Below are 18458 nucleotides of genomic sequence, written 5' to 3'. Positions count from 1 at the left end.
TTCTGTTTCAGCTCTTATAACATATCATTACTGCGGTTCTGGAGAATAGTTTCAGTGGATTTCCTTTCTCTAGATTTGTTTTTGGAATATTTCAAGGTAAAACCTCTAATCTCCATTTTAATCAGACCCCATGTCAGATATACTTTTACTTGCAATTTTCGAGTTCTGCACGCAACAATGACACTTAGTTTCATCGTGAAGAAGTGACTGATTAAATGCCCAAAACCCTGGGTTCTGGGTTTTGAGTTCTGCACTTTTAAAGTGAATAAAAATAGCAGAGTGGTCCGTTTCAGGAGCGAAAGCGACTGTGCATTTGTTGGTCAGGTTCATTAGCTGCCTGGAAATTAGAAAATAATCGAGACGACATTGTATCTCAAAAGACTTATTTCTCCACGTAAACTTCTCTTCGTTTGGGTTTTGTTGCTTCCAGATGTCAGTTAGGTCATACATATTACATAATATATAAATTTCTTGAATTACTGGTATTTTCCGGGAGAAAGGATTGCCGCCCTTCTTATCTATGTCAGTCAGACATCCCGTCTAAAATTATGTATCTACGGATTTGTTTTTCAATCTTGAAATTTAATTTAATTTTGGATGAAAGAGAGGAATCGGGCAATCGGGCAGTCGGGCAATCGGAAAATCGGGGAATCGGGGAATCGGTGAATCGGGGAATCGGAGAATCGGAGAATCAGGGAATCGGGCAATCGGGCAATCGGGCAATCGGAAAATCGGGCAATCGGAAAATCGGGCAATCGGGCAATCGGGCAATCGGGCAATCGGGCAATCGGGCAATCGGGCAATCGGGCAATCGGGCAATCGGGTAATCGAGGAATCGGAAAATCGGGAAATCGGGCAATCGGAAAATGGGGCAATCGGGAATCGGGGAATCTTTAAAACGGGGAATCTTTAAAAGCGGGAATCTTTTAAAAACGGGAATCTTTAAAAGCGGGAATCTTTAAAACGGGGAATCTTTAAAAGCGGGAATCTTTAAAGGCGGGAATCTTTAAAATGGGGAATCTTAAAAAACGGGAATCTTTAAAGGCGGGAATCTTTAAAACGGGGAATCTTTAAAAGCGGGAATCTTTAAAATGGGGAATCTTAAAAAACGGGAATCTTTAAAAGCGGGAATCTTTAATAGCGGGAATCTTTAAAATGGGGAATCTTTAAAACGGGGAATCTTTAAAAGCGGGAATCTTTAAAATGGGGAACCTTTTTCAAGCGGGAATCTTTAAAAGCGGGTGATTTCTTGACAACCACTGTTTCGACTTTCCATCCTTGTTCCTGGTTTTTAATGCAGAGTGCACCATTGGGATGGTTTAGCGGGCTGATGTTCGCTAAGTCACAAACGCCATAAGGTGTAAACTTTAATGTCTGTTTAATTAATTAATTTTAATTAATCAATTAGCCTTGTGGGAAGGGGAGTTGGGTGGGGTAGGTACCCGAGTGTATTATGCAAAACCTGTCGCATTTACGAAGCTTTCTTCAATAACATGACAAAACTATGTATATGGTTTTGCAAATCTCATGCTATCCTTGTGGTGCCATTCTCTTAAGAACAAAAGCAATTTGCTCCAAACGTATGCGCAGATTAGTTTGCGTCAAAGTCGACTATATGTTAGGTGAAAGATACTTTTCATACGGGACTACCCACGAACGTTGAGTGCTTTCCCTTGTGGTAGAACATAACATGTAAGACGCATGTGTTCTAGCATTGCTAGTGTGATAAACTCCGTTCTCGAGTTCAGATGCACGCTTTTTTTTATTTTTTGTAAATGAGTGATATCACACTCTCGTTTTGGCTGGGGATAGCAGTTATATTTCAGGTAACGTCAGTTCTCCTTTTTTAGTGCAAAGAACGCTACTGTGACTGCGTATCTTCAGGAATCTTCCCTAGCTCGATTCAAGAAATGCCGTCTGCTGTTTCATAAGTATTGTGTGTTTGCCAGGGTTGAAATAGAGAATGGAACATATTGCTTCTCCTTAGCAGCTTGTTTGTTTCCTCCTCTATGAAAGAGAGCACAAAGTTCATATCCAGCCGAAACTTTCCCGCGTTAGTTACATGTAAAACAAATAAATTTGTGACAAAAGAAACATTGTTATTAATGCCGCAGACTCCGTGGTACTTATTGAAACCTCCAATTAATTTCATCAGTCGATGAGGTGACTCGCTCACCGATGTGGCATATAATTTCGGTCAAGTAAAGATCTCTACCTTCAATTCTTCTCGTTGAAACGCTCCGCAATGCTATTACTCGATAGCATTGTATATTAGTTTGAAGTGGTTTCATTGTTTACACCAACTCGGCTGGCAACAGAATTGGAACGCACTATGCCGTGATTCGACGCGACTACTTGGTATTAATTAGATTAGTTCTTGTTTATCCGTGAAATGAAAATTTACGTTCTGAATAAAACAAAATAGTTCCTCTTCGACTTTTCAGCAGATATTTAACTTTTTTATTCTATTTATCTCCAGTAGTGAGTTAAAAAAATACACATCTTTCTTGTATTTTCGTGGAAACAAAGGTATCTTGTTGCATGCGTTGGCAAGGAAAACAAAAGTATCAAATTACAAACATTGGCGTGAAAAGTAATGCTACAAAATGAACGAAACTCAAGATAACATACCACAATAAATTTAAAACCGTCTTGACAAACGGTAATTGTAAGTTATTTTTGGGCACAAACACAAGCATGAAACATACACACTGCTAAGATTATGTCTTATCAAGTTTTTGTCCGCTAATATTCTGCAAAAGGGAAAGGCCTAGTTGACTACCAAGGGAGAGAACAGTAGGGGTGAAGACCTGTGTGACTACTGCATCAGAGCCGTAAATTACACTCTGCGCCATCAGAGATTGTCTCACTAGTTGTGATATAAACGGCTCCAAACGACCCTTGCCCTATCACATCTTGTTCTTCGAGATCATTCCTCGTAAATTGTGGAAGACCGATTCTTTCTTCTTTAAAGTGCCACTGAAACGAAATTTTCGTACTCTCTTTTATTAGCCCAATTTCTAGTTTCAAACGTGCTTAAAATAATGGCAAATTTTATTTCTGTCAAATCCTAACGGAAAGTGCTTTTTTTAGCTGCTGAAATCGACTTTTTGGAGCAAAACTGTGTCCGGGCTCTGGGACCGAGTTTAAGGAGCTTGTGACGTCACTGGTTGTATTCACGCAAGAAGCGCTATAGATTCTCTCTTGTTTTCACTTGATTTATTCAAGTTTATTCTTCATATTGTCGATACCTACTGGTTTTCTACCTTGTAATTTCTGTCCAGCCTTGACAGGAAATACACATCATAAACGTTGGAGGGCGCCAAAGAGTGTAGATTCACCAAAATAAATGTTACAGATTAGAACAGCTCAGTATACTTTTCGAACATCTTGAGTACTCGATTGGAGATTTCGAAGACGAGTGTGGCAACTTTTATATCAAGTCCTGAAGCCTAAACACGATATTTCGTCGCCTGTTTTCAGCCTGGTTCTGAAATTTAGATTCTCACGTTTATCTAAGGTCTATTGACAAGTCGGCAACTTTACCGCATTAAAAGCCGTAAGCGCATCAGCCATCCGCACAATCACGAAGTTATTAACGGTCCACAAGCTTTGAGTCCAGTACTTCTTTGCCAACATAGGGCATCTTTTTATGATACTAATAAGTGAGAGTTCTTGTGGTAGACAAAATGTATCTTTGAAAATTGTGATCCGCAGCGGGGTTTGCTTTATCGCCGCATACGTATCAGTGTAAACAAAGCGGGAATTTCGCTTCTCTTTTGCACTATATTGCAATATTTCACGGCCGATGGATTACTGTGAGTTCTTTAGCACATACTTATGTCTATGATCTTCATTTAATAGTATCCAAGTTCAAAGCAATTCGTTAAAACGTCACTAGTTTACACTCCTTTCAAAGGTTCATTAAACAGAATTTGAACTAATTTGCATATATGACCTTTCGGCGCCAACATTGTCACGCTTTCTCTCGTTTCCTGAAAACATACCTGTAGGGTCATGGCAGCTTAGTTTACCTTTATAGTTTAAATTCGCTCCCTCATATAAAAGAAGAGGGTTTCTTAAATTGTTGCTGTTGTGATAACTTGTAGGATGTAGCAGATACAACTGGACTAAAGGTCACTGTGGTACAATCTCGTCCACGGTGAAACTCACAACGCGTCCGGTTTCCTCGGAGCGAAGCGACTCGAAAACTCGAAGCGTTAACGTTGTTGCTGCGATTCGTGCAGCAGCACTCCGGATAATATTTTCAAAAGCCGCTTTCTCTTGTTTTCATGTCTTTTTTTACTTTATGAGTGTAGATATTGTTTAATTGAGTGCTGGCCATTTCACCAAGAGTCCCGATCATTTTGCGATCTAAGAACTCCCACTCGTTTGCTTGCTTACATAAAATATCCTGCAAATATCCAATTAAATAGACTGAAAAGCCCCAGGATCGACTCTCTACCTCTTTATGTCTAAGGCTACTGTTATTATCTGCTTTACAGCTCCGAGATGTCCTTAAGATGTTTTTTTGGGGGGCTTCGAACAGTATTCTCTTCTCCCATTATCACTCTAAATTTTCAGTGCGGCATGAGAGTAATACAACCAGTGACGTCACTAGGCTGTTTTGGCCGCGCCAAGATGGCCACCAATTTTGGGCTTAACCAGCCAACTTCGAACGGCTGAAAAAGCAGTTTTCGCTTACCGTATGCGAAAAAAAAGTCTGCAGTGTTTCCAAGTAAGGTTGAAACTTTATTACTAAGCAAAAATCTCACATACGAAAATTTCGTTTCAGTGGCACTTTAAGTAAATGCAATAGGCACTTTGAAATTGTCTTCGCATGACCGCATGACGTAGAAAGAGGTATCATGAAGCACACAATGACGGATTACATGCGAAATTATACGCGAAATTCGCCGCCGCATCGTTCAGACATCGAATTACTGTATTGCTGGTTTTCAGTGTCACGCCGTTCAAAATAAATCAAAATAAAAACCAAAACAGATCGGTAGATAAAGTCCAGAATCTTGAAAAGAAAGAAGGTAAATATGCAAAGACTCTCGCCAAGATTCAGGTCACAGCAATGTTTCTTACGCAAGATATGCGGAGAAGTTTTTTTTTTCCCCAAATTTATAGAGATTTTTATGGAGACGCCATGCTGGTGCTCATCCGCATGGCAGGCCGGAAACCCACGGAAACATCTGTCACTGAGTTTGGCTACAAAAACGTGAATTTGTCTCTCCAGGAACTCAAAAACATTAAAATAATACTTTTTCCACGACATGAACTGTTCAGATAGCCAAATTCCCAGTCACTTTTTTAACCAAATGTAAATGCCTCGTCACGCAAAAGCTTAGAAATTCAGCATAGTCTATTACAAAACCAAGAACCCACTTAGAGCGAAAATTTGTATGAATATTAGTTTTCAGCCGCTCTTATACATCATGAAAGTAAAATCTCAGGAGGATCAATAGTTTTGTAGTTTGAATTTTAACGACGTCATGTGAAAACCAGATTTAGGGGACTGTTGATTGATCGATTAAATAACCAAAAATGTGTTTTCCTTGACATATATTTGTCGTTAAGTCGTAAGTCCTACCATTAGTAAGGCTAGGACAAATATCTATCGCCACGAAACTCAATTTAAAAACGTCACAGTCCGGAAATAAGATAAATCCAGGCGGTCCGATTCCTCTGTCGGTGTAGCGGATCGCAAAGAGTGAGAATCGAGATTTGAACCGCTCCACTATCCCGCTAAACCGATGTGCTTAATAGCGTGCAATATAATTACCATGAATAACTTTCACAACTGTCTCTGTACCTGTTGAGTTGATACATGTGACAGAATAAATAGCACCCGGTGCGAAACCGAGAAATTCTAGCTCACTTTTCAGTAAAGATTAACGCTGTTAAATATTTTCCGTTTTAAAGATTCCCGCTTTTAAAGATTCCCCATTTTAAAGATTCCCCATTTTAAAGATTCCCCATTTTAAAGATTCCTCATTTTAAAGATTCCCCGTTTTAAAGATTCCCCATTTTAAAGATTCCCGCTCTTAAAGATTCCCGCTTTTAAAGATTCCCGCTTTTCAAGATTCCCCGTTTTAAAGATTCCCCATTTTAAAGATTCCCGCCTTTAAAGATTCCCGCTATTAAAGATTCCCCAGTTTAATGATGCCCCGTTCCCCGTTCCCCGTTTCGCATTCTCGTTGTCCATTCCCGTTTCCCGTTTCCCATTCCCGTTTCCCATTCCCATTCCCCGTTTCCCATTCCCATTCCCCGTTTCCCATTCCCATTCCCCGTTTCCCATTCCCATTCCTCGTTTCCCATTCCAATTCCCCGTTTCCCCGTTCCTTGTTTTACAGATAGCCCTATAACGACTGCCTTTTAGGTTGTATCTTTGTCGCCAAACCAGGTCTCGATCTTCTCGACAAGTTAAACGCGCAATGACTGGTCTGGGCCTTCCACTAATTTGTTTAGACTTACCTAAACGATGCGCGCCATGAATTGACTATTTCTTCGTTAATTAATTGAATTGACTATTTCTTCGTTAATTAATTGAATTGACTATTTCTTCGTTAATTAATTGAATTGACTATTTCTTCGTTAATTAATTGAATTGACTATTTCTTCGTTAATCTTCAAAACGGACAACATTACATTTTTGACTTGAGATACACAGTTCTCTGTCTCTGACTCTTCTATCCCATATATGATTAAGTTTCAACGTCTGCTGTAAATATTCTGTCGGATAAGTTCATCTTCGCACTTGTTAAAACTTCTTATTATATGGCTGTGTCTCACAAGGACTGGGAACTATCGAATTCACGAATTTGATTGGCTGAAATCGATATTGACCGCGGTCTAGATTTCCCCATCTAGACCGGCACCCAGACCCGTTTCATTTTGCGTTGAAAAAGTAGCAAACTAAAATACAAAAATGTTCACCATTTTCTTTTATTTTCTTCTCAATCATTTATGGAAGTGCCAAAAAGCTTGATGACACAAAAAAGTAGGGAGGACGAGCAAATTTCGGCAGGTTTAAGTTAAGCTCATCGCCGTTCGCAAGCAAAATGTCAGCTAGTACAAACCAGTTACGTTAAACGAATTAAAGTTTTCTTCTTTGCCACATAATAAACATCTTATTAACCGAGCTAAGTTGGTCTGTATGTGAGAATCTTGACCTCGGTCGTGTGCACAGACCTCACTGCGTTCGGTCTGTACTCGCGACCTCGGTCAAGATTCTCCCATACAGACCTCCTGCTCGGTTAATAAGAGCTAATTCATGCTCTGCTTATGTAAATTTAAGGGATTCCTCTGGCGACTTGACTTGCTCGCGTAGCAGAGAGATTTCTGCATTTGCCTGGTCGAGGTCAGTTTGCATATTTTCTGATCTCTTCGTGTTTTCTTTATCTTTGCTATCCAGTGCTGAAATCCGTTTTGGCATTTTAAGGAAAATAGTGTCGCCATCTTGGTCGCTATTAGAACTACCTTCCCTCGCTCGCTTTCCTTGGGTCTGAACTTACTTTTTCGGTGGCATCCTTCTGCTTCTACACGTTTTGAATAGTAAAGGCTAAACCCAGGGAGCAGGAGAGGTATATTTCAGTGTCTTGTCTACGAACTTATCATCGGAGCACCAAAGCACACGTCTACACTCTAGCGCCTCTTAACCAATCTCCTACAATACGCAGTTTTTGCTGTGTCAAGAAAATAACACTCTAGGTCGTGTTTTCTAGACCAAAACTACTACAAAAATAATTACAAGTGAGCTCCAGCACTATTTTGTAGTTGTTAAACAAGGCAGATGAAACTCTTTTCAGATGCAGTTCACGCGACAAAATTTCATGATACATATGAAAAAATGTGAATACTGTGTGAAATAGACGCCTTTTTCGCACTGGGTTTGACATACTTTCTGCTCACGCGAATTCCACCTGAAGTTGTCTGTAGAACTTGTGAGCTGTGATTGTGTGAAAAGAAAAACACTTTTCACACAGTGTTCACGTCTTTCACATGGCGAATTCCACATGCATATCGGAACTTCACATCATATGTGAAAAAAGTATAATACCATGCGAAAACAACCACATTTTTAAATAGTATTTAACACGGTGTTTCACATGTTTGCTTCTGGTAATGTGAATGGCTAATACAATCGATCGGCAAGGAATAGGCCACATTAGATATGTCAATATTCTAACATGGCTCCGAGGCTTTTAGGGCAAACTTCTATATTTGGTGTTGTTTTCTTTGTATCCAAGTCTCTTTTGGGAATTGAAAGACAAAAGAAACTTAAAAAATTTACAATTTTGACCCGACAGCCGCGGAGTCATGTTAGAATATTGATGTATCGAACGTGGCCTATTCAACACGGTTACCAAGCAAGAATTTTTAATGAAGACAGAACGAAGAAAGTGGAATCGCGAGTTTTATTTCGGTGTTTCGAGCTTTCGGCCGGCCAGAGCCCTTCAGCTTCTTTCTCGGAATATAGTAACCAGAACCCTCAGGGAATCAGTTTCCGAAGTTCGACTTCACTGCTTCGACTTAAGGTGGCTGAACACAGTTTTTGATACCTGTGTTCATTCACCTTTTTCTCTAAAACCCTTGATCCCTCGGTCGCCAAAACTGGCAGCAAGCAAGTTAACAACACAAACTTTGGTTTTTCGATGGTTAGGCTGACGTATGTGCCGTTGCCATGGCAACATGAATAAATATAAACAGGCCTTTAAAATCGGTTTTGTTTATTTATAGAAAATCTAGTCATTAGATTTTCTTTATAATTTGCATGCAACAAGCTTGTAACGATTCACACAAGTTAACACCATTTTGCTAATAATTTAACAGAGAGATCTTTAATTATCCCTTGTTGAAGGTTCACTGGAATATCTAGAATTTCCTTTGTCAAAGTTCAATTATTTTCAGTACTCCAGTTACTTATTTTATTAAGTAGTTTCGTTCCAAATTTCGTGAAATTCTAATGAGTGGTTTTCGAGTAATAGGCTTATTTCCGAGAGTGCAATTTTCATTCAATCGCAATTTTTTGACTTACTACGCATGCGCTGCATTTAACTGGGTTCTTTCGGTAACAAAGAAAAAGCTGAGAATTGCTGGGTTCTTTGTATCGTTACCTTTTCTAACATATCTTTGTAATAAAAGACTAAAGCCATCAATACACCGGGTTCAATTATAGAGAAAAATAACGCAGACAAAGCAGGTACTGAGTAAATAAAATGATCGCTGTATTGACGGCATGTTTGTTTTTTTGCAATCCTTGTGCGCGCGCTGAATTGCATCAGCAAAAGCGCGCGCGAAATCTGTGTTCGGCCACCTTAAATTACGTATTGCAAAAAACACTCACTTTCACTATACAGTTTTGGAATAGACTGATGCATGAAATACCTTAAAATAACGTTGACATAAAGTTGCTTTTTGTTAAGCTACGCTGAAAATCGCAAACGCAATCTGTTTGAAAGTGTAATGCAACTGTTACAGACGGGTCGTAACTTCTCATGTGTACGTTACCTAGAATAGGAAGGCTTGAGGACATTTAATTTAAAGTTTTAGTAATTGTCGACCTTGAAACCACTGAAACGGTTCAGGTTTCTATTCGTATGGAATCACAACTTTTTGTTGTCAGTCACAAATTTATGCTGCGACTATAAGAATTTCAGCTGTAACCTTTGTACCCGGGTCCATAGCATGTAAGAACAAGCATTTCCCGGAAATTTCTCACAACGCAAATTTCTGAGAATCACTTCGCTTCTGATAATCTCATCTTTTGATACCGACCAAAATAGAAATTTGGTCGCTGAAAAAGTAAGTGCTTAATTATGTGAGTATTAAACCTCGTACAAATCCTCTAGTACTAGATGGATATACCGGCTGCCCCCCTTTCCTCCACATAACCTAAAAGAATTTTCTCCTACATATATATTCAATTACAATTTCGCAAAATAGCGTTAAAATCTTTCAGGTGGAAAGCTAAGCTACATTGAATCGTGGAAAGCTAAGCTAAGCTACATTGAATCTTTAGTAAAATAACGATGAGCTGAACTCCATGTTTTTTATAGCAATACTTTCATAATACAGCTTTAAATCCATTTTCCCGTGGCCTAACGGGATTCTAGTCTCATTTTTTTTTGTAGCGGCTCTCCACAGTTGCAGTTTTTTGTTTACTCCTGCCACCATTCCCTGAGAAGGATCCCGGTTCGTTGAATTTGTTTGATGCTAAACGTTGTATTTTCAAGCAGGCTGAAAATCAGTTCGGAACCGATTAATAGCATTATTTTAGGCAAAGAAAGCACTTTCATCCCTTTACTCCAGAATGAAAATCAAACCGATCAAGCCAGTTTATCGTGATGCGGCCATGCTTAGCACGAGCTCAACGTCAGCATTTTTCACCGGTATCAACAGCCATAAATACGACCTCGACGTCTTTCCTCGAATATTTGACATTTTCAAGGTACATGTTCTGACGTTCAACAGCCATTAATACGACCTCGACGTCTTTCTTCGACAATTTGATATTTTCAAGGTACATGTTCTGAAGTTCACTGACTCGCCAACGGAACTCTTTGTCTCCGCGAACTTAAGGTGCATGTACCGTACGTTAGCTTTTGTGGTCACTGTAGTCTGTACTAGTAAGTGAACACAATTTAGCACGTTGGGCCGAATGGCAGAAAACCTCCTCTAACTTGAAACAAAGACAATTAGCTGTTTACTATACTCACCTTCCAAACTGGATCGAACGCGTCTTAATGTTTTCCCGCTTTACCTACAAAATAATTTATTGAATTTAGTGCGAAAAGAGAACAAGAGTGGACAGAGCCTTTCCTCGAACTGTCAGAGATTCCCGGAAATCTGGGAGGATACTTTTCCGAGAAACTGGGTAATTTACATGAAAACAAGACACTTGGAGGTGTTAACGTGGGATGCGATGGTCCATGTATGGTCATGATCAGAATGTGTCTAAACGTACAAATATTACAAAATGCTAATGTAAACTCACAGTAGAGTATTACAAACTGTCCAGGTCTGACGTAAGCCTAAAGGACAAACGATAACGCCTAATAGAGTCCTGTTGCATGCTGTCCATCAAAGGCTACCGATAATGCAAAACAAGTGCACACTCTCTGGTAGTGGATTCTTCGGTTCCTTTGACGCACCATGATCCGAGAGATCTTGGGTTGATCTGTTTAGATTGCAAAGAAACGCAAAATCCGTTTTCGGATTCTTTCGGATTTGAGAATCCAATCTTGGATTTTCTTACAGAAACAGCGCACCCTAACAGTCGCAAGAGGCTTGTTGCTTAGAAGCATGGCTCTTAATGTGGCATAATATGGCATGCGTTTCGATCGCAGATCCCAGAACCATATGTGCTTCCATATGATCTCACGATCGCAATTGATCGCAGTTGTTCACAGACGACCACAGAAGATAGAAAGATCGTCTGCGATCACGATCGCAGGATCGCAAACGCTCGCGGAAAGTGTGTGTGAGTTTAATTTAATAACACGGCTGAAAAGAGATAGCATTCTGATCTCGTGATACCAGGTTCCTGGGGCGACGAATTTCTCTCGGATAATACCGAAAGCGAAGCGGATCAATTCTTCCTGAATGTAAATTAAATTGTCCTTAAGAGGAACAAAGCTCTCAAACGTATCCACACGACGAATAGTATGTGGAGGCCGAGTTGCACTTTTCGTATTGCGACCTCGTCACCCTAACAAGACTCGTATATAATCCGCAAGATCATAAATATATGTATAATAGAGGATATTACATGCCCGCTTGTGGATACGAATTTTATCTTCTCGTGTTCAACTCGATATCTCGATATCGAGTTGAACACGAGAAGATAAAATTCGTATCCATAAGCGGGCATGTAATATTCTGTTTATTATATAAACATACTAATGACGACGTTTTTGACGATTTTCCGAAGATTTCCGAGGACTTTCCGAAGATTTCCGAAGATTCTCCAAAAGTTGTCCGAAGGCCAGAAAACGTTTCCGAACATTTTCCGAAAATTTCCGAAGATTGCCGAAGATAACCGAAGATTTCCGAGGAAGAACCGATCATGTTTCGATCATACAGCAACACATCTACGTACTTTTTAAGGATTATGTAACCATAGCAATGGTGATCTTTTCACTCGCGAAATAACATGTTATTTTCACGTGTGAAATAGCATGTTTTATTTTTTTCTCAAGCATCTGAGCGGGCCGGATTCCTAAATCCTCGAATTTGATTGGCTAATCATGCGTACGTGACCGGTCCAGCTTTTTACGATACGGCCCATCCACGGGCCGGATTTTTTCTTCGCTGCCTAAATTTTTCTTCCAAAAGTTAGCGGTAATCGGTCAATCTTTTGCCTTTTTTACACGTCCATCGACGATTGGTCAACGCAAGTTTATCTCTGTTCACTTTAGAATGGCAAGGAAAGTCACTGTAAGTAAATTCAATTGAGTGTTTTGAAGTTGTGAGAGTTTGCTTGGTTGTTTGTAGCTTGGCGCTGTAATGGCGCCTAATCCTGTGTTTCGCTCGCCGTAAAATTTGAATCAATTTCAGTCGAGTCTACCTCTCTGATCGTTGCTGTATTTAGGAGAATTTCTGTGGAATACACTTAACGAATTTCCCCGCTTTCTGCTATTCAATTTACGGTAGAAAAGTCTGATTTCAAGTGATTTTAAAAGCAACGACTGACAGAAATTGTTTTTGTAGTAAAACTTTAAACTTCGCACGAAATTTCACCCCGCAAAAACAATTTTGGAGAATTTAACTGGTGAAATAACTGCAACTAACATAAAGTAGGTCGAAAAAAATCTATTCTTTAATACATATTTCTTTGTGTTCTATCTGAGTTACTCGCTCGTTGCCGAGATTTTTTGCAAATCGTTAGCAGACGGCGCGCAATGACAAGAGTTGCGGAAACAAACCCATTTGTACTCTGTAAAACCAATTTACTGCAGAAAAAAAAAAAATAAACATGTTATTTGCCGGCTTAGGGTCGGTCCGTATGGTGAAAAACTGTGACCTCGGGCAGCATTTTCAAGACCACGGTCACAGTTTTTCACTTTACGGACCTCCCACCCGACAAATAACATATATATTTTCACATGTGAAGATGTCATATTTACGCGCGAAAGCTCACCTGGTATTTCACTCTTGTTTATATAATAAACATTCTTCTTTTCTTTTCAGATGTCCTTATGGATTTGTATTTGCATTTCAGTTTAATTGATGAAATGAGGATCTTACCGATTCAGAGGAAGGTCTCGACAAGCAAAACAAACAATAAAAATCAGTACCAGTTTTAATTTTAAGGTTGTAATTTCATACATACCGATACGTACCTCTTTGAGAACTTCAAGTCCTTTGATTTCGGTTCCTTCTCGCAGTTATGTCGCCTGAAAAATGAAAATCATAGCCTAATTAACCTGAAACCTAAGGCCTAGGGCAAACGTCGAATCTAAGTCTAACTTAAGGTGGCGCAAAACAGTTTCCAGCACTTAGATTTTGATGGGTCGTTATGACCACTCTTTATCACTTGATGCTGCAATCATGGTATCGAAAAAAATGCTCAACCATTAGTGAACGCGTTGTTATCATTTTCGTAACACAATAGGATATCATAGCAACAGTATGACCTGCTCGAAAATTCTGTAGGTGGAGTTCAGAGCCACCTTAAATTTTCGAAAATTTAAGGTGGCTCTGAACCCCACCTGCAGAAGTTTATTAAACTTTGCCAAAAATTGCATTTGATCATGCTTACCAAATTTTGATGATATAAAAAATTTCACCGTGCTATTTTTGAATTATAAGCCCCTGAAGCTGTAATTAAGGGTGTTTTTAGCAGGTCATGCTGTTGCTATGGTAACCTATTGTGTTACGAAAATGATAACAACGTGTTCACCAATGATTGGGCAGTTTTTTGATACCATGATTGTAGCATCAAGTAATAAGGAGTGGTCATAACAACCCATCAAAATCTAAGTGCTGGAAACTGTTTTGAGCCACCTTAATTCGTCGAACCTATTAATTTTGAAATAGGCGCATGAATGGTGCCACGTTTGCCGCATTTAAGTTCGACTCAAATTAAGTGGTTCGACTCTAGCATAAGTTCGACTTGCCGAGTCGGATGATGCGGCAGTGGTTTGGCGTTTCAGCAAACGCCATTCTAAACACTCGCTGAACTCAATTCATAAATTATGCAAATTACAAAATAATTGATTCAAATGTGGACAGGGCAAACGTCACAAAAATACAAAAATACTCCCCCATCTGCCAAACGCTATCCCCCCCTGACGAGCATGCGCTGTACAAGGACAATTTCGCGATCGGGAACGAAAGTCATTGCTGACGTCAAGACCGCAGCTCATGACCGTTGCTCAGACCGCTGCCCAAGAGACCGTGGTTCAATTGTTGTTCCCTAACAAAAGCATGGTCAAGCATGTCACTTGGAGCAATAGCGGTGGTCTCCGATACACTGTTCTCTGAGCTGTATGTAATGCGAGTCTTCTCTTTCTATTTTTCACAATTCATTGCCAAAGTAAGACCCGACGAGCCCTGTATTTCGGCATTTCGCTGGCAAGTCTTAGCAGTAACTAGCCGCGCATCAAGTGAATAGCACGGGTACACGTGCTTATTCCCGTGTTTTAAGGTCACTCAAAACAGTTTCTAGCACTTACATTTTGATGGGTCGTTATAACCACTTGTTATCACTTAATGCTACGATTATGGTATCAAAAAACTGCCCAATCATTGGTGAACACGTTATCATTTTCGTGACACTTTAGGTTACCATAGCAAATGTATGACGTGCTAAAAACACCTTTGATTACAGCTTTAGGAGCTTATAATTCAAGAATGGCACGGTGAAATTTTTTGCTATTTTCAAATTTTGATAAGCATGATACGACCCAACTTTTGGCAAAGTTTAAAAAAATTATGTACATAGGGTTCAGAGCCACCTTTATTTTTTGAAAATTTAAGGTGGCTCTGAACCCTACATATAGAATGTTTTTAAAATTGAGAAGACTAATGTGGAAGTTACTCGAGCTTCATTGACGCTTAAAAGATACCACTTGAAACGGAATAGGTTCGATTACTAGCCACTGTTTGATCCCGCGCGCACTTGTAGATCCGACTCGCGTAATCGAGAGATCAGCGGAAAACAAGTCAGAGCGTTTCTTTTATTATTTTGGATGATCAACAGACAAGAGAATTGAGGAGAATTCGAACGACGCCTTTTGCTTTTATTTATACAGTATTGTCAATAGATATTTCAAAGATGAATACGGCCATGGCGAAAAGATTTGATCAAAATAATTGATTAATAGAAAAAAAAGATATCACACAAGACTGGCAGTTCAGCGGTTACTAATATCGCCTTGGAATGGGAAGAAAATAAAAAGCAAGCAAAAAAAAAAAAATGAAAGAAGTTATTACAACACGGGCTATTCATATTTGGTAACCCATCCAAGCAGGAAAACCGCCGGACAGGGCTTAACTTTGTTGAGCAGACAAGACGCGGTGCTGTCCTAGTGGTATTTTGACTCTACGTTGGACACATATATATATTTTTTTTATTTCAAAGATCTCTCAAAAGGTAACAAAGAAAGAAAAAATCACTGATATCGCCTGGGAAAATAAAGAACAAAAAAAATAGGAATTAAAATGAGAATTCGATTATACTTACTTTGCTGATCACAGAAGAAGCCGTACATTCTTTATTAAACGAGTGTAACTAATGTGCGAGCCAGGAGCGAGCCAGCGAGCCGGAGCCGCAAGCCGCGAGCCTATTTTTGCGAGCCACTGCTTTTTTTTTTTTTTTTTTGAGTGTTTAATTTAACGTCAACGTTCTTTTACTCAGTAAATGCTACACTTGCCAGAACAAACAAAAGTTTCCGCTCTTCTTTCGTGCGTGAAATTCCGCGCAAGTAGTTATTCCGTCTGTATCAAAACGGATTTTGAAGGTCAGTTTTAGTTTCAGATATGTATGAAATTTTGAGTTTCCCTCGTAAATTTTCGTATCAAAATGTTGATTATGTAAAATTGGCTAACATCCAAATATAAACAGGGAAACGTTTAAGTGAGGCGAATTTCAGGTAATTATCAAGATGATATATCAAGAAGCACCGCCACGAAAGATTCATAATTTTTGTTTGTTTATTGTTGGTTTGTTTTGGCTCACAGTTGTCCGTTGTTTTGTCTCACGGGAAACCAGGCTCTTAATTGTTTTTTGTTTTTGTTTTTGTTTTTGTTTTTGTTTTTGTTTTTTTTTTTGTAAGTTCCTTTGTAAAAATCGAAGGACTGGACGACTGCTTACTTCGAGCAATTCAAAAGTTTGGGGATAAAGCCCGTCCACCCGGCCCAGTGTACTGTTCTGAAAAAAATCACAACTCCTTGCAAACTATTTAAAAAATAGCAAGTGTTTACCTCTGTACCAAACTTGTGGGGTGCACCTTTCCTCGCACGCTCACAACTCGCCAAATCCTTGATTAATTCCTTTCCAGTGTTACGACGCGTCCTATTTCTGTGTTCTCTCGATAAAAACCTATTTCGCAATCACTCCTGTCCCCGATTACAATTTTTACGAATCTCGTGATCCTAGCTGTCAACTTTAATATAAAATGTCACGCTGTCACGACAATTCCGTTTACCTCGCTTGCAGCTACCAAAGAGCAAGATGGGCAAAAGGTCGTCCTATAGTATCTACTTAATTGGTAGAAATAAAAAAGAGGGGACAACCCTTCCATCACCTCACTTGCCATGCTACAGTGCACCAGCACATGAGGACCGCGGGTGTTTCCCATTATAACTATGCCAAAGATTCCTGAAATTTCGGTCGGAAGTCAAATGGAAAGTTCTTCCGACCGGAATATTCAGGATCACTTCTGGAGGAGGTCCACTTATTTCGGTCGACCGAAATTTGCTGTTTCATTTCTGACAAACTGCCCTACTTCTCTTCACTTATGTAGGGAATTCGGAAAAGAAATTAAAGATGGTAAGAGTCTGATTCCTCTTGGTTGGCCCGGTTTGATCGCAAATGTCGTTCCATTTTCCTCGGGTATTGGCATAATAATAATAAGCACCCCGCATGTAATAAATACCGTATTAGGGCATTATGCCCGTTTTTGGATTTTTTGGTGGGAATCTTTCAGGGCTCGCGGCTCGCGGCTCGGGCTCGCAGGCTTGTCAATGAATAGCCTCCCCCAGGATCACCAACAATTTTATGAATGCTTTCAACGGTGTTACATCTCATCGTGTACTCTATTACTGTTACGTTTTGCCTTTGGGCTTTAACTTTAACTTAACCTCTGGATTAAAACCTGAAGTCAGTGGCATCAAAGTTGTCACTATTTACAGACGATCTATTTCCCAAGTTGAGTGGCTCACAGCAACTTTGATTTTAAGAGCCAGGGATATTTGTGTACGCGTAAAGATAACCTGGACTCATTCCAAATTATGGCCAACCATTTTGGAATGAAATAAGTAAACAAAAAACTAAAACAAAAGGAATTCAGCTTTCCTATTAAATTAACTTCTCATGCATTAGAAGTTCGTCCTGTCTCTAATCAGGACCGTATCAGTTGCATTATACTTTCAAACAGATTGTAATTGCCGATTTTTCTGGCTTAAAGGAAAGCATTTTTATTTCAACATTATATTGAGGTATATATATCAAGCATCACTTTATTTCCAAACTTTGTAGTAAATGCTTTTTGCATGTACCTAAGAGTCCAAGGACTGTAGTTGGTTGAGTAAACAGCAGCAACAGACCCCTGAAAGGTCCGGCTGCTATATCCCGTGCGGAAAGAGGTCAGCATGACTGGCAAAAGCTCGAAACACCGAAATAAAAAGTTGTGTTTCTGTGTTTCTGCGTTTTGCGTTCATTAAAGATTCTTGCAGTCAGCAACAGAGGTTAATTCCTAGACGATCGATTGCATCAGCACTTTCCCCTCGAACCAGTTTAGAACATGTTCAGTGTCGTTGTCATTCTTGACCTGATCTCGTTTGGTGCAGGAAAATATCTAAAAAAGTTCTCGATCCATGTTATGAATACAAAACTTTGCAGCACAGAAACTAGATAGCAGAACGGATTCATTTCAGCTCAGTGTTGAGTGAAAGTGTTACCACTTGTAACAACACCGGAAAACTAAATATTGATTGAAAGACATGAAGTTCTGAGCCTTGCACGCAACGATGGTTCTTGTAATGAAATGTCTCACTTCTTGTCTAGAAATATCATGAAATGTCGAGTTTTACAGCAATTGAAAATGAGTAAATATAGTCAGTTTCGTGGCCTTTAATAGAAAGTTTATGAAAATTTCTTTTACATTTGTAGTAATTTTCGACTGCAATTTTCAAATTGCGTTGGAAAACGTTTCATGAAGAATACACGGGTCTATGTTAATGCGAATGGAATCAAAGGTATTCCTTGTAAGCCCTCAAATACT

At 39.4% G+C, this 18458-nt stretch overlaps 1 protein-coding gene across 1 annotated transcript in view; it reads right to left on the bottom strand.

Moving 5' to 3' along the window:
* LOC110057440 (sacsin-like) overlaps window positions 1–18458 on the bottom strand; it is a 35079-nt gene that overhangs the window by 12741 nt on the left and 3880 nt on the right. Inside the window, exons 2-3 of the mRNA XM_089297283.1 lie at window positions 13343–13406; window positions 10728–10771 (exon numbers count right to left, since the gene is read on the bottom strand). The gene's annotated coding sequence lies outside the window, so the exon portion shown is untranslated. The remainder of the gene's footprint in view (window positions 1–10727; window positions 10772–13342; window positions 13407–18458) is intronic.

The sequence above is a fragment of the Orbicella faveolata genome, unplaced genomic scaffold (assembly GCF_042242905.1).
Source record: "Orbicella faveolata isolate gen_17 unplaced genomic scaffold, um_ofav_v1 contig_3, whole genome shotgun sequence".
NCBI classification, from domain to species: domain Eukaryota; kingdom Metazoa; phylum Cnidaria; class Anthozoa; order Scleractinia; family Merulinidae; genus Orbicella; species Orbicella faveolata.
This window is presented reverse-complemented; position numbering and strand designations above follow the sequence as displayed.